This window comes from Fukomys damarensis, unplaced genomic scaffold (genome assembly GCF_012274545.1).
Source record: "Fukomys damarensis isolate Sample0158 unplaced genomic scaffold, DMR_v1.0_HiC HiC_scaffold_18, whole genome shotgun sequence".
In the NCBI taxonomy this organism is placed as follows: Eukaryota; Metazoa; Chordata; class Mammalia; order Rodentia; family Bathyergidae; genus Fukomys; species Fukomys damarensis.
This window is the reverse complement of record NW_022900930.1, coordinates 4,909,072-4,924,168: the sequence shown is the minus strand read 5'-3', so window position 1 is coordinate 4,924,168 and position 15,097 is coordinate 4,909,072.

Here is a 15,097-nt window from a genome sequence, read left to right as displayed (position 1 = left end):
AAATGAGTGTTTGAAACCGTGACCAAAATCTCTTGCTCTTTCTTCTGAAAGCATGGGGGAGGGCATGGTATGTGGTACTAGGTGTGAACATGTAGACATTGTATTACCTATTGCCATGGGAGGGATTAGGGTTAACTTCACAGGAAGTGTAGCAAATAATTGTTACTAAGTAAGGAAATGAAACAAAGGAATGCTCACAACACCTTTCCCCCAAAACAGCAGCAGCAGCAAAGCTGAGATCAGCACAATGGATTGAGCTAAAATAAAGAGCCTCTGTATCTGAGGCCGTGTGGCATCACCATAGCATGCACTGTTATGGCTTGTGTCTCCGTGACCCCCAAAGCCTACGCACTCATAGAGAGGGCTTTTCAGAGGTAGCTAGATCTAGTGTATGTGAATGTGGGTTAAGGCTGTGACAATTCAGTTAGTCCACTCATCGGTTAGTGTTTTTCTGGGTGTGAAAAATGGAAGCCCCACCCTGAATGTGGGTGACCCCAATCAATAGGCTTATAGCCTGGATGGAATATAGAGGAAAAGAAGGAAGGCAGGCTGCTGCTGCTGCTGCTACTGCTGCTGCTACTGCTGCTTCTCTTGCTGTCTCCTGCCTGCCCTACCATGGACCATTTCTCTTTTGTGATGCTACTCTGCCATGTCACTCTGCCTTCGAAACTCTGCCTCACAAACTGTGAGCTAAAACAAATCTCTCCTTTAACTTGAGAGTGTCAAGTATTTTTGTCTCAATACTGAGAAATGTAACTAAGACACCCTGTAAACAGGACTGTGTGTTACCCAACTTCCTACCACTGTGACGAAATGTGTGACATAATCAATTTCTAAGGAAGAAAGCCTTACTTAAGCTCACAGTTTCAGCAGTCTCAGTCCACTGTTAGTTGGCCCTCTTTCTTTAGGCTTGTGGTGAGACCACACATCATGACAGAGAGCAAGTGGTGGGGCCAGAGACAAAGAGGGAAGAGAGGGGCTGGGGTTCTAATATCCCCTTAAGGGCATGCCCATAGCGAACTAACTTCCTCCCACTAGGTCCACATCAAAGGTTTCACCCCTTCCCTATAGCACCATGCTGTGATGGCCAAGTTTTTAGCACATAGGCCTTTAGGGGATATTTAATATCCAAACAATAGCAGACAGATTGAGACTATATTTTTGAGCACACAATTCTATACCCCAGACTCTTCAGCTCTCTGCTCTAAGTCAGAATGCAAACACTGGACCAAAGAAAAGAGCAAGGAGTTATCACCATGGGCTTGCCATGCAGATCTCGGTCCTGTACTTCCCTCCTGATTCTTTCTCTTCCCCTCCTCTTGCAGACCACCATTTGCAGTCCACTACACCAAAGCTTAAAGAAGCTCTCCTTGCTTAAGTGGAGGCCTAGAAGGAGCTGAAATGGAAAACTTCAGGGCCAATACAGACATGTGGCCTTAGTCTTCCATAGTTGATGAGAAGCACTATAAATAGCACACAAATCTCCAGTTAATCCCACTGGTAAAGAAGAAAAAGAACTTCCTCAAGAAATGGTGTCATCCTGGAGTAGTAAGAGGTGGCCATTCAGCTCGACCCTGGGTCACTGGAAAGGGGTCCTCAGCTGAGGTGGGGAGAGAATAGTGGTCACTTAGTACGATTGTGTGCCTCAATTCTAGTCTTACTTATAACAGCACACTTGATCTGCATAAAGTCTTGTCGGAGAGGTAGAGGTACTATTTATTCTCCTTATTTTATAAAAGGAGTAACTGTGGCCCAGAGTTTGTTTCCTTGTTTTACTTTTTGCTAATAACATGGCCTAGGTCACACAGAAAGTGGTAGAGTCAAAATTCAAGCCTAACCCATGTGGCTCAGAGTCCCACCTCTTACCTGGTAGGCATATGTGCCTGTGAAAATGAGAAGCTAAAGCAAAGGTTAGGTACATTCCCCTTCCTGTATCTACCGAGAAACTGAACCCAAATAGGCCCAGGAAAAGCAAAAATAAATCATTAAATAATGGCCTAATGCTAGAACCATGGAACGTGAGGGGGAAATAGCAATACAAAAAGGGAGGACATGTGACTAAAAAGTATTTTTCACAAGATGAAATTTAACATTGAGAAAACATTGGCACAATGACCTCAGGGAGAGCCAGGACCTCTGTAAAACAGAAAGCCACAAGGAAGCAGAAAACTAAAGGCACGGGCACCCAATGAAGGGATGAGAATAAGGAAAACTGAGACACAACGCATTTCAGTAACAAAACTCAAATGCACTATCGAGGCTGCAAAGAGCAGGATGAGCATTCCAGAGAGTGGAATCAATGAGACAGACATCGCTGGAGAAAGGCATCTGGGAGAGCAGAGGACAGGAGAGCAGAGAGCAGAGGGCAAGAAAGGAGCTTACAGCTAGGAGAAAAGAACATGGAAATCCAACCCCAGCTGATCTGGGGAAAAGAAGGAAACCAAAACAATCAGACAAGAAGCAACTGTGAAAGGTAAAATGGACCTGAAAACAGTGGCTTCAAGAAAGGAGGACTCACTGTCTTCTAAAGAGAAAGCATCTGATAGAAGTTACATCCCAAGAAGAAACATTCCAGTTCAGGGACAAGGGTAGGTTGGAGTCAGACTTTTCCTGCCAGATGTGAAATAAACCAAAGACGAAGGAGGTATATTTGCTTAAAGCTCAGGAAAGTAATTTGAACATCAACAATTCTATATTCAAGTATGCCACTAAGAAAAGCCAAAAGGGACCACCTAACTAGGGGATACGTCAATCTATAGTTTAAGGAAACCAAGCTGATAGGTAAGACCACATGAAACACTAGGCATAGGCAGTCGTAAACTGAAAAGCATGAGAGGGGTCTTTCAAAACTATTACACTATACTGGGCATCTGGAGATTGTTTTTTCCTGGCCTTGGGGAGTGAACTCAGGGCCGTCACACTAAGCTATATCCTCAACCCTTTTTATACAAGTTAGTTTGAGCTAGGGTCTCACTAATTTGCTAAATCGTCCAGGCTGGGCTATAATTGATGACCTTCCTGCCTCCGTCCTCCTGAGTAGCTGGATTATAGGCATGAACCATCATGTCTGACTGGAAGATATTTTTAATTTTTATATTACTAGAGACCTACAGATTTAACTACGTATTTGATTAAATTAAAAACAACCAATATCCCTGAACATGGTGGCATAGGCCTATAATCTTAGCTACTCCAGAGACTGAGGCAAGAGGATCACAATCACAAGTCTGAGGCTAATCTGGGCACCTTAGTGAGATCCTGACTCAAAAATATACATTTCTAAACAGGCTGGAGAAGTAGCTCAGTGTTGGTAACAAGCCCCTGGGTTCAATTCCTAGCACCAGCAAAAAACTCCCCAAAGTAACTTCTTACAAATCAGATCACAGGTGCAGGCTCTGTTTCATATTCAATTTGACTTTCTTGAGGAAAGTTCCAGTTTTCTCTGCATAAGTTTGGCCACTCCTGGAATGTCAGGTGCTCTGTGGTCTCTGGATGTGGGAGGAGGCAGGAACAGCCTTCCTCTCTGCTCTCCCGCTTCCTGTGGGGTGAACTCCCCATCAAATGCAAATAGGAGAAGAGAACGCCACCCCTCAAGGGACAGCCAGGACTAAGGCACCTGAGCACTGCACACCTCTCCCTCTACTCTGAGGCATTACTAGGCCTTCCAGGAAACTTGAGAAAAGTAGAAGGAAACACTATGATCTGAAACCTCACAAGCACACATCCCACCTTCCATCCCTGGAATCAGCACCTTCAAAGACATCAGGGCATAATTTTGCCTTGCCACAAGAGAGGCTTGAAAATTACAAAGGAAAACAAATGCAAGATTAAAACATGGTTTGTATAGTACAAGGGGACACACAGAGGAATTAGCTGCACCTTCCCTCCCCTAAAAATAGATCATAGAATGAGGAAAAGCTACCCGAAGAACATGAAAAGCACAACCCCAAAGAGTATAAAATCGGACAAGAGAGTGAGAAGGAATGATTATGATGCAAAGAGAAAAGTTGTCCAGTTCATCTTTTGTGATTTGTATTTTACTGGTACATTTCAGATATACACAATGATAATGTTCACCATGGGGAATTTGTACCTGTGCATGATATATCTTGCTTTTTTCCAATTCTCACCCTCTCAACCCCTCTTCCCCTCCTTATCTACAAAAGCTTTGTTTCCATTTTTTTCCTTCTATTATCTTTTGAGCGACCAAATCTACCTGATGCTATATCACCCCAGGAGTTCTCTGAGATCAAAAGGAGAGACTTTGACAAAGTGATGCTCTCCTGTGATACAGGGTCTATTTGAAAGGTCTACAGGAGATTGCATTTGGGGCAGGAAGTGGTCTCATCTGCCACATGGTTGCTCTGCATCCCAGGGTTTCCAGATTTCAAGGGGAACCAGGCCAGTAACCGTGTATCAACTAGGACAGAAATCTGAGATCTAGAGACCCAAATTATAATACATAATGAATTAATAAACAGGAAAGTCTGTATGCCAAATGGAAAAGCATCAAACTACATACATCAAAGCAACATCAACAAAACCCGTTAGAAATCCTAGGAGAAACAATAGAAATCTGTGGCTATTGTGAGCTAAGACATCCACATGTGTATATCATCCTATGATGCATAAGAAGGTAAAACAAGAATGGTGCCAAAAGGGATTTTAAAATTGCTACACATGGTATCAATTCCCTTAACAAAATAATTCTGAACTTCATCTGAAAGAAAAAATAATTTTAGATTTCTACAAATTCTAGAAAAGTAATGAGAAGAATCAACCCCTACCAGATATGAAAATATATCCTAGAAATTCTAGAAAAGTAATGAGAAGAAGCAACCCCTACCAGATATGAAAATATATCCTAGAAATTCTAGAAAAGTAATGAGAAGAAGCAACCCCTACCAGATATGAAAATATATCCTAGAAATTCTAGAAAAGTAATGAGAAGAAGCAACCCCTACCAGATATGAAAATATATCCTAGAATTATAGTAAGGAAAAGAGTGGGGAATTAGGGAGTCAAAGAAAAATGAATGAAATTAGTGAAATGGCACTGAAAATATCATCTGTATTTCAAAATCCTTAGATTTACCTCCTATCAAATATATCCATTTAGTGTAAAAATTAAATTTATGTAATATTTAATAAAATATATAAGTAGATGAATGAAACAAACACACCAGTAGTAAATGTTAATACGTCACAAATTTAACATAGTTTAGTAAAATGAAATTTGAAAAAGCAATTAAGAATATAACAAACAGTAATGGAAAAAAAATGAAATAAGTTAAGGAAAATATCAAGATAAACTCATTTCACATTAGGTACCTGACACATAATTAGAGCAAAATGAATATACGTTAAAAGGAGAAAGGAAAACATGAACGAATAACATATTACATCCTTGATGGACGAAATTCTTCTAAGAAATTACAAACATCCATTGTACCGATCACTAATTGAGAAAGACCGTCTTAAGTGCAGAAATGACGGATGAGATAACACCAAAAACATTCACTAGCCCTGCTTGCACGGTAACTTCAGGTCTCTGCGGAAAACCACACAGATATGGCACACAAAGGATTAATATCTTCCCTATATAAAAGGCTCTTGTAAATTAGAAGGGTAGACAAATATTCTGATGGAACATGAGCAAGGGCGTGAGGAGACGCATTCTCAGGAGGAGAAAGACAAATGACCAATAAATATAAAAGAAGTGTTTAACCTCATTTGTTATCTAAGACATGAAAAATTAGCACCACAAGAACAATGCAATTCTTAAAAATTCTGTCATCAATTACTCTCTCCTCCAAAAGAACATGTACATAAAACCTGGAATACCATTTTCGGGTCTCCTTAGACCTCTGGGTGCCATGCCAAGGTTCACGGGAAACTAGACTCAGAATTCCTATAACTTCACTGCTAGCAAATGAATAATGAGCACATGGTAAGATGGATTTTTTATATACATTTTGGGAGCAAATATATGTTCCTACATTTCTGGAAAGCATTTGACATTATGTACTCAAGGCCTCAGAGATACTTAAATATTATTATTTTTGCAAATACTTGGATGGAAATCTCTTGAGGAAAGCTGAGACGAGCATAATGGTCTATATGCAAAGATGTTCATGCAGGCATTATTCACATTAACAAAAAACGCTAACCTACTTCAATTTCCAAGATAAAGAATCATTTAAACAAATTATGTCACATGCTAAAGACACATTATTAGTCGATCACAATGCTTTTCAATAGATACTGCTATGGAAAATACAGTGGGTGTAACACATAAATGGAAGGTGCTATGTATTCAGTAGAACAATAAGGGCCTTGGATGAGGGTGTCACCCAGATGGTAGCACACCTGTGTGGCAGGTGTAGGGCCCCGGGTTCAATTCCTTGTACCAAAGAAGAGAAAAAAGGTGTGGCTGCATTGTATACTCATATATGGGAAAAGCCACAAGGAAATACCACAATGTTAATAATCATTATTTCTGTGTGAACAAATGATGTGTTCCTCACTCTTTCCTAAACGAGGAAGGAATTTTTACTTTCAAAACAACCAAGCAAAAAATTTAATACAGAGGAAAAGTTTCCGGAAATACGTTTTTAGTAAGAAAATCCAGAACTGGAAACTGGAAATCATGAGCCAGCCACCACCTAAGATGTTCTGTGCTCAGTGCTCCGTGTTGGTCGCTCTAGAGCAGCAGCTTGTATTCAGCCTTCCTCCTTTAGTGACCTTAGGACCCAGGCATGCTGTTTGGAATTACCAGCCCGCCACTGAGACTTATATTCAGGAACATGAGTGGCAGCGTGGCCTTACGGAGTCTTCTTCTACAGCACAATATAACTGTAATTTTTATGGATTATACTGTACAGTAGAATACTGAAGCTTGTGTTCTATTATGCATGACAGGGCTGCATGAAGAGTTATGGAAACAAAAGCGAAGTCATCAGGTTGGAGCCTCCTTTGACCATTTCTTTGTTTTGACTATCTCAATGTGATATACATACTATATACAATCCCTCTTCTAGTGACCAGTCCATTGAATGACCTAGTCACAGGAACAGAACTTGATTGTTAAATGAGGAATCTCTATACAGGGGCAAAATGGCTACTGATTTACCTTGAGAAAAATCTAAGACATAGTTAATCTGTTCATGTTTTTCGTGTGTGTGTGTGTGTGTGTGTGTGTGTGTGTGCATGTTTTGCATGTTTATGAAGAAAGCCATTACTATCTCAGTTTTCTTAAATTAGGAACTGAGATAGTTCACAAAGCAAAAAGAAGCCAAGAAACATTTTTCCAGGTCTCTGCTGAACACGGGGCTTCACTCAGACAACCTTAGAGAAAGGACACACATCTGCTCTCTGGGGGTTGAAATTTTGTGGGGACTCAAAAGTAGGCTACAGTGGTTGATGACATAACTTTGGAATAAGAATGCCTAATCACTTAAATCCTAGTTTATCACTTCCAGCTGTGTGGCTTTAGGGAATTTGCATAAATTTTCTGAACCTTGGTCTTCTCATATGTAACATAAAATAATAACAGTCCCTACTTCCGATGGTTGTGGATACAGCCAAGTGAGACAACATGCCTGAAAGATGCATGCTCAGCCATTTTGTCTCCTGGTCACCCTAACTTCAAATGAATCTATTCTGTCTGGTACCTAGAATACACCTCCATTTTCCTGTAGAGTTCTTGTCATTGATTTAAGCCTCGCGTAGGGGATTCACGCTTATTGAGTGCCTGCTCTTGACCATATGCTGTTGTAACATTACAACTGTCCTACGGGTATAACGTCTCAGCACTGATAGACTGTGTACATTTCAGGTACTCAGAGTAAATACACTTGCCCATGTCATAAGAAACCCCCCAAATTTAAATGGCTTAACACATCAAGTTTATATTTCATTCACATTACGACACAGGAGTTCAGCGGAAAGTCTTGCGCGTGGCGACTTCCATTCTGTAGTGCCACCATCTTGTCGGCCATTCCAAAGCCCTCCATTGGGCCCTCTGTACTCAGTCAGCCAAGTGAAGTGGAAAAAAGTGGAGGGAGGAGGAACAGGATTCCTTGATTCCAGGCTTGAAAGAAGTGGTGTGCATCATCTTTCTGCACATTCTATTGACCTGATCCCAATCCCACCAACTCTGCCTTCAGGGAAGCCTGTGGTCTTCTAATATATCTAGAAGAAAAGTGTTCCTAGAGTTCTAGCTAGTCTCTGCTACACTGTCCTACCCTCTAAAGGTTAACCTTTGCTCCAAAGGTCTTAGGCCAGCTTTAGTTTCAAAGTATTTGTTGTTTTCTTAAGCCTGTTGTAAGATTTCTGTTTTTGAAACCCCTGCTTTGTTGATAGAATAAGTTTCTTTTGTATCTTTCATTATACAAGTTTCCTTTTACACACAAACAGCATAAAGTTTTATTGTAAGGCGTATAGAGATAATAAAGGAAATGATGTCAAAGCAACATTCCTTCCCATGGAAAAATAAATATAAGTTCAAGAAAGAAGCACAAAGAATATTGCAGAGGATAAGACCTAGGCCTAGAGCCTTCTTGGGCCCATTAGAGGCTTCTTGGGGGGAGGGAGGTCACATGTGGTGTGGATTACAGTGTGTGTCTGGCTCATTTCTCATTTCAAACCCTTTCTTGGGTACTTCTCCAAATCACCAAGGCTGGAAAATAAAAGAAAAATGGCTATTTCCTGGACTCTTTTTACATTTGGGATTCCAGGTGTAGCTTAATATGCAGCCATATGACAAAAAAGAAAGAAAGAAGGGAGGGAGGGAGGGAAGGAGGGAGAACACTACAGTTCTAGAGTCAGGTCCTGGAATTTGAATTGCCTGGCAATCCCAGAAGCAGTCACCAGACTTTCTGAGGCAGCTGTGAACGAGTTTCTTGTTTCTGGTTTTCAGTACCTCAGACACCAACGTATGCAGAACTGTCTCGCTAGAACTCTTCTGCACTGAAGCTAAGTATTTTCTGGCTGTTGTGTCTCCAGGTGTTTGCATCCAAGCTCTTTTCTCTGAGTGGCCCAAGCTACCTAACATTGCTGTAGTTTGGATCTAGAGTGTTTCTCCAAATGGCCAAATGGCCGGTAAAAATCTTGGTCCCCAGCTTTGCATTTTGGGGAGGTGGCAGGCCTTTAAGAGGAGGGGTCTGGAAAGAGGTCTTCAAGTCACTGACAGCATGTCCTGGAAGGGGACTGTGGAACCCCTACCTGTCCCCTCTTCCTTTTAGTTGGGTATGACCAGTTAACAAACCCAGGACATTCTGTGAATTGCCACATTCAACTCCACTACCCCAGACTCGTCTTAATTATTAAAAGAAAAAAATTTTTTTAAATCTCAGGTTTGAAGTAAACGGTTCCCCACTCAGCTTTCAAAAATCATTACCTTTACTATTTGGGTAGGTAATCAGGCTGCAGGAAGAAAGCTCCACCGGTTTTGACCCAAGTTAAGGCCCAATCCCTGACTTTCCAGCCCAAGACCCTGTAAAACATCTGTTGATAGAATCCACACAGCCATGCAGCAGGGGAGAGGAAGAGTTCCTCAATTTAAAAAAGGACATTCTAGGAGGATAGGACCAACAACCTAGAGTGTCAAGAGAGGATGAGGAGAAGGCAGATTAAAGGCAAGCAAATAAGAACCATTTGGAAAAATACTGGAAAGTCAAATGTATATCCATAAACCACAAAAATGTAAAGCTCTCAAGATGCTAATTAGCTGTATTTCTGTCAGTGAATGGTATGACAAAAGCAGGATGTTTTTTTGGTCAGTTAGGGCTAGGACACACTGATTAAATGAAACAAAATAGATTTCCAGTACTGTAGATCTTTAATAAATTGTGTATACAAATAATATTCCACTGTCAAATCATAGGGTATTTTCCAAAATTATTTGGCCACTGGATCCTCTTATTTACAAATGAGCTCCCAGGGCTCAAAAATCACAGGTGTCCCCATGTTCCCAGATGAGGAAGAAACACCCAGATTTTGTCCTGGTTGAACCAGTGACTCAGAAATGGTGAACACTCAGATTAAACCTCTGCAAAAGAGAAGCCAAGAAAAACTAAGTGAGTACTTAACCATGCTCAGATGAATCATGACTAGGTCCATCCAAGTTCAGAACTCAGCACTCTTTGAACACTATCTACTCTGTATTTCTTTTTTTAAAAATCTGCTGCTACTTGAGTGGGAAAATGAGTCATAATAACTCAGCTAAGTAGTCATTAAATGAATTAATCGGTGCAGTTTTAAAATTTTGTTTATTTTTCTCTTCTTTGTTAGACAAGAAACTAGAGTCCAGCTATAAATAATCATTGTCTATTTTAATCAGGAAACAAAGTGACCTGAAAGGATTATATGTTGCAATTTCTAAGCTAAGAATTTTTCCTATCAAACTAAAACCAAATGAAGAGTCACTTTGAATCCATGTGGCATGTCGGATCTTGAGTTACAGCTCTTGTCCCGTGGCCACTAATGCTCTCTAGTAATGCCAAATTTTTATATCCTGGGTTGAATATTATGTGTATTATTTGTTCTAGGGACTCAGTTATTTTATCTGATTTGTTTACAAAACTTGCAACCACTTCCTCTCAATAGGGGAAAAGAAAACAAACAGATGCAAGGGTTCCTCTGAAGAAGGGAGGCTGGACCCAACAGAGGGCAAACACCACTTCCTGGGTTGTCCTGACACATGACACAAAAGGTATGCAGAGAAGGTTTGTCATACTCATCGAAGGCCTAGGAACCACGAGCCTATTCCACAGTGTCGGGAAGATTTATGAAACCAGAAGCTCCTCTGTGCTGGCGTTTCCAAAAGCCTGTGTTCCGGGAGACCGGGAGAAAGGGGAATGTCCACTCCAAAGCCCTGCAGCCTTTCACTGCTAAGCGCTGTGGAGATGTTGACCTCCTGGCTTATATAGCTAACATATCTTTGAAAGGGTGGGGGACCCTGCCCCTTTCAGGGCTGCTAAATCTCCTTCAAAGTTGCTCTTTGTTTCAAATAAGGCTCTCCAGAGAAACTGATGGAGACCAGCCCAAATCCCTGTCTCTCTAACTCACTCTTTTCAGGTGACCTGAAGAAAACTCTTCTTATCGTAGAACTAAATTCTCCACCAGGCAGCACTCCCCTCTGTCACTTTTCTGAACCTGTGACATACGACCTCACACTGAGTGTGCAGGGGGAGTGTACCTGCCCTGCACACTCCTCTTTCTGTGGGACTGACTGAGGCTGGACAACTCTAAAATGAACTTCCAGGCTGTGAAGTGGCGGAGGAACAGTTTGCAAATGATTTGTGAACAAGACTCCACTGAAAGCAGATTTGTAAAGAAATCCAATTAATTCCAGTAAGGTGGCTGCATGCTCAAGCTGGCCCCTGGAGTTTTAAAGGGGAGGCAGAGGCCCAATGGGGAGAGACATTTCTCAAGATCTTGGTGCTCTTACAATCTGGTAATGAGAGAATGAGGAATGACTGGAGCTCCTTACAAAACTGTGAAAGAAAACCCTTGATAGCGAGGAGATGGTGGAGAAGGAGGAGGGATCCACTCGCACAGGATCTGAGGAGGTTCCTGGAGGGTACAGCCTGGCTACAGAGACAAAGAGCAAAGGCATTTCCAAGTGCGCACTGATGAACAGGCAAGGAAGAGCACGAGGTGACTCTTTCGAATCACGTTGGGAAGACTCTCAGTAAGTAGGGTGCCACAGAACACCGCGTTAATCCTCAAGCGTCCGCCAAGGCCAGCAGGAAGGACTACGAGGGATCAGGCGTTCCAGTGCTCTCTGCCTGTACGGACTCCCACAGCACCATCTGGGGTTCTCACAGCCCCTCAAGAAAGGGATTCCGGGAACGGACACTTCCTGCTCTACCCTGGGAAGGCAGGCCTCGAAGGTGTCCCAGGTGTCCCAGGAAGATGATTCCTGGAACTTCCTGTCCGACCGATAAGATGCAAAAGATAGAGGGACTCCCTGTTCCCAGGACGGGCCAGCCCCATCTGTTTATGATGTTTGACAGCTGAGCCTGAAGGAAGGGACATGAAATCGCTGTCAGAAAGGAAATTTCATTGTATGGGATAAATTGCATTGAACTGGAGGCCATTAAACCGCGTTCCCAAACATCCTACATCCTTCTTCTCACCCCTCCTGCAGCCAAGATCTGTTCTTTCTCTCTCCTGTTCTCTCTCTCTTCTCTCTCTCTCTCTGTCTCCCCCTCTCCTCTCTCTCTCTCTCTCTCTCTCTCTCTCTCTCCTGCCCCCCACCTTCCTGATCATGCAGCAGGGGTCACTGTAGACCAGCAGAGGAACCTAGCTCAGCACCACTAAGCAGCGCCATCTGTCCCTGTCCCGGGGGCAGACATGAGGCTTGGCCCCATTTCACTCTTGCCTCCTGCTTCTTCCAAGTATTGCACAGGGGCAGCCAGAAGAATCAGGTGAGGATGACGAGAGCAGGAGGTGAGATGGAGGGCTTCGCAGCCTGTGGGGCACTGTGGCCTTACAGGTACATGAATCAGCAATGAGGAAACTTACCGTCAGCCACTCCAGTGTCGTCGGGCCCCTGCTATGATTTCCTTAGCCTCCCACTCTCTTGTTTCCTGCCTCTAAGGAAAGGATTCTCTGGGATGAGAGTCCCAGGCCTGAAAGAGTGACCCTGGGAGTATCTATGGAGCCCACCCTTCTCCCAGTAGGGTTTGTGCCAGGTTGTGAGGGCCCAGGAGCATCTGAGGCAGGAGAGGCAAAGTTTGGGGACTGCATAATGTGTCTTCCAAAGATCTCTACCTTATAAATATTCATTTGAGTTTCTGAAGATTTCACTGTTTAAGCTTTCTTCAGTATAAACCAAACACCAGCATGTTTTTTGTCTGTTTGTTTGTCTGTTTGTTTGGAAAGGCACAGCTGTAGCCCTATCGTCTGCACATCAGGTTGGTCATTTTGAAGAGCTCGAGGGTCCTGTCCGTGGTCACTCAGCCAGTATGGGCCACCTGCCCAAAGTGGAAGGTGTGGAGCATGTTATGTCATTACAAGAACAAGGGGCACTAGCCCAGGAATTGCACAGAGAGAGCCAGGTCCCCACCTGCGAAGCCGATTCTCCAGATCTGTCCTGAGCTTGCGCTCCTCTTCATTTAACACAGGCAGTCACAATCACCACCTTTTGAGTTTGGGAAAAAGCAAAGCAAAACATTGCAGACACGGCACAGAAATGCTCATGCAAAGGTGATAAGATAAGTGAGGAAGGCTTTGCCTGACCAGAAAGTCAGCTGCTGCAGCGCCAGTGAGATGAGTTGTAATGGACAAGGTAAATTATTTTCTCTGCTAGTGAAGTACAATTTTCTCTCGCTCTCCTCCTTCTGACATGAACACTAGAATAAAAAAGAAGGAGGAGGTGGGCAAGAAGAAACAGAGGAGGAAGGAGGGGGAACACTTAGACTTTTAATGGAGGCTCATTTTGGTAAAGTACCCGAGTGTCCCCATGGGCCTGGGGAATTAAATGCTGTCACTCAGGCCTGAAAGCAGAGTCATCCAGTTTTCAGACACCTGTCATAATTAAACTAATGGCTCTGAAAATGTGCCTTGATATTAAATCTGTCTTCCACTGAGGAGCAGAGCTGATTAAAACCACCATGTGACAGTTGATGATGAACCTCTTGCTGGCTGAGCTTCCTCTCTGGAACTGGCCAGTTTAGACGATGCTCTGCCCTTTCCTAACAGCAGTACAGTTCCCCTGCCTTTTCCTCTTGCTCACAGATGCTGGGCTCAACCTCTGCACCCTCACCTTTCAGGGCCCCAACTCTGCCCATGAGAGACAGGAATTCTCAGCGTGAAAACTCAGATCACCTTGCAAGACACCAAGTTACTGTTTGGTCATCAGGAAGCGCTAAGGCCCTGTGCATCGCCTGTGGTGGTGAAAGAGAGGTGGAGACTCCGGCCACCTTCTGTGTCTCCTCAGGAAGACAGAATCTCTAGCCACATCTATGGGAGAGGCTGCAATCTGCCCTACTCTAGAGACAGAGACATTCCCCAGCCACCAGATTGCTGAGTTGACTATCTTTCCTTCTAATCAAATTTTGGGGCCAATGTTCAGGCCTAATTGTTGAGAAATCTTCGGATGCTTACCAATGTACACAGCTACTCTCTCACCAGTGAGAGGCCTTTGGAGCAGCTCCTCAGAGGGAGAAGTTAGGAGACCACAGATCAAAGCCCTTCTGCCCTCGAGGCTTCAACTTCTACAAAAACAAGAATCTAAGAAATAATATTTCTGAACCCAATGGTCTAGAATTTTGCGCCATAAGGAGGCTGGGAGAGCCCCCATAAGGAGCTCAGTTAGTGTTGTCTTTATTTTAGATGATAGGTTATCCCCCAATGATAATCAGCGTATAACCTTTTTCTCAACACAGAATGGGGATTTTCAGGAACAGTTGTTTGACCTCAGTTTTTCCTCCCATCAGGTAGCACAGACCTAAGAAGCACAGAAGCAAGTGATATAAATCCCATGGAATCATAAAATTTCCATCTCCCTGCTCTCCGCCAGTGTGACATCCAGGATCCACGGAGAAGGGATTCGGTCCACACCCTGTTCTTGGCTCTTCCACACTCCCTTCCAACATCCTCCCTTTTTGAGAGAAGGGCCTCCGTGCTTGGGGCCCTGCAAATAAATGTTTTCTATACCTCTGGGTCCCCGAAGATCTCAAGGGTGGCTGGAGGCATCTTGAGGAGGGAGACAGCTCCAGTCCCCATCCTCTCCAAGGCTCTGCTCCAAAGCAGGCAACCTTACTAAGCAGCAACTCCGTATGAAGCCAGCACTAAATGGTGATATAAATAATCACACCAAGTTGTTTTCTATTTCTATTTCTATTTCTGCACTGCATATATATCTCTGAATAATTGGATTGACCTATTTGTAGTATTTCTTTCAAATTTTAAAGCAACTTTATTGAACTAAAATTTGCATAGCACACAATGTACAAACATAAGTATAAGATTCAGTAGATTTGGGCTGGAGATGTAGCTTAGAGGCATCTTGCCTGTGTGGCAAACACAAGGTCCTGAGTTTGATTCCCAGTACCAAAAAAAAAAAAAAAAAAAAAAAAAAAAAAAAA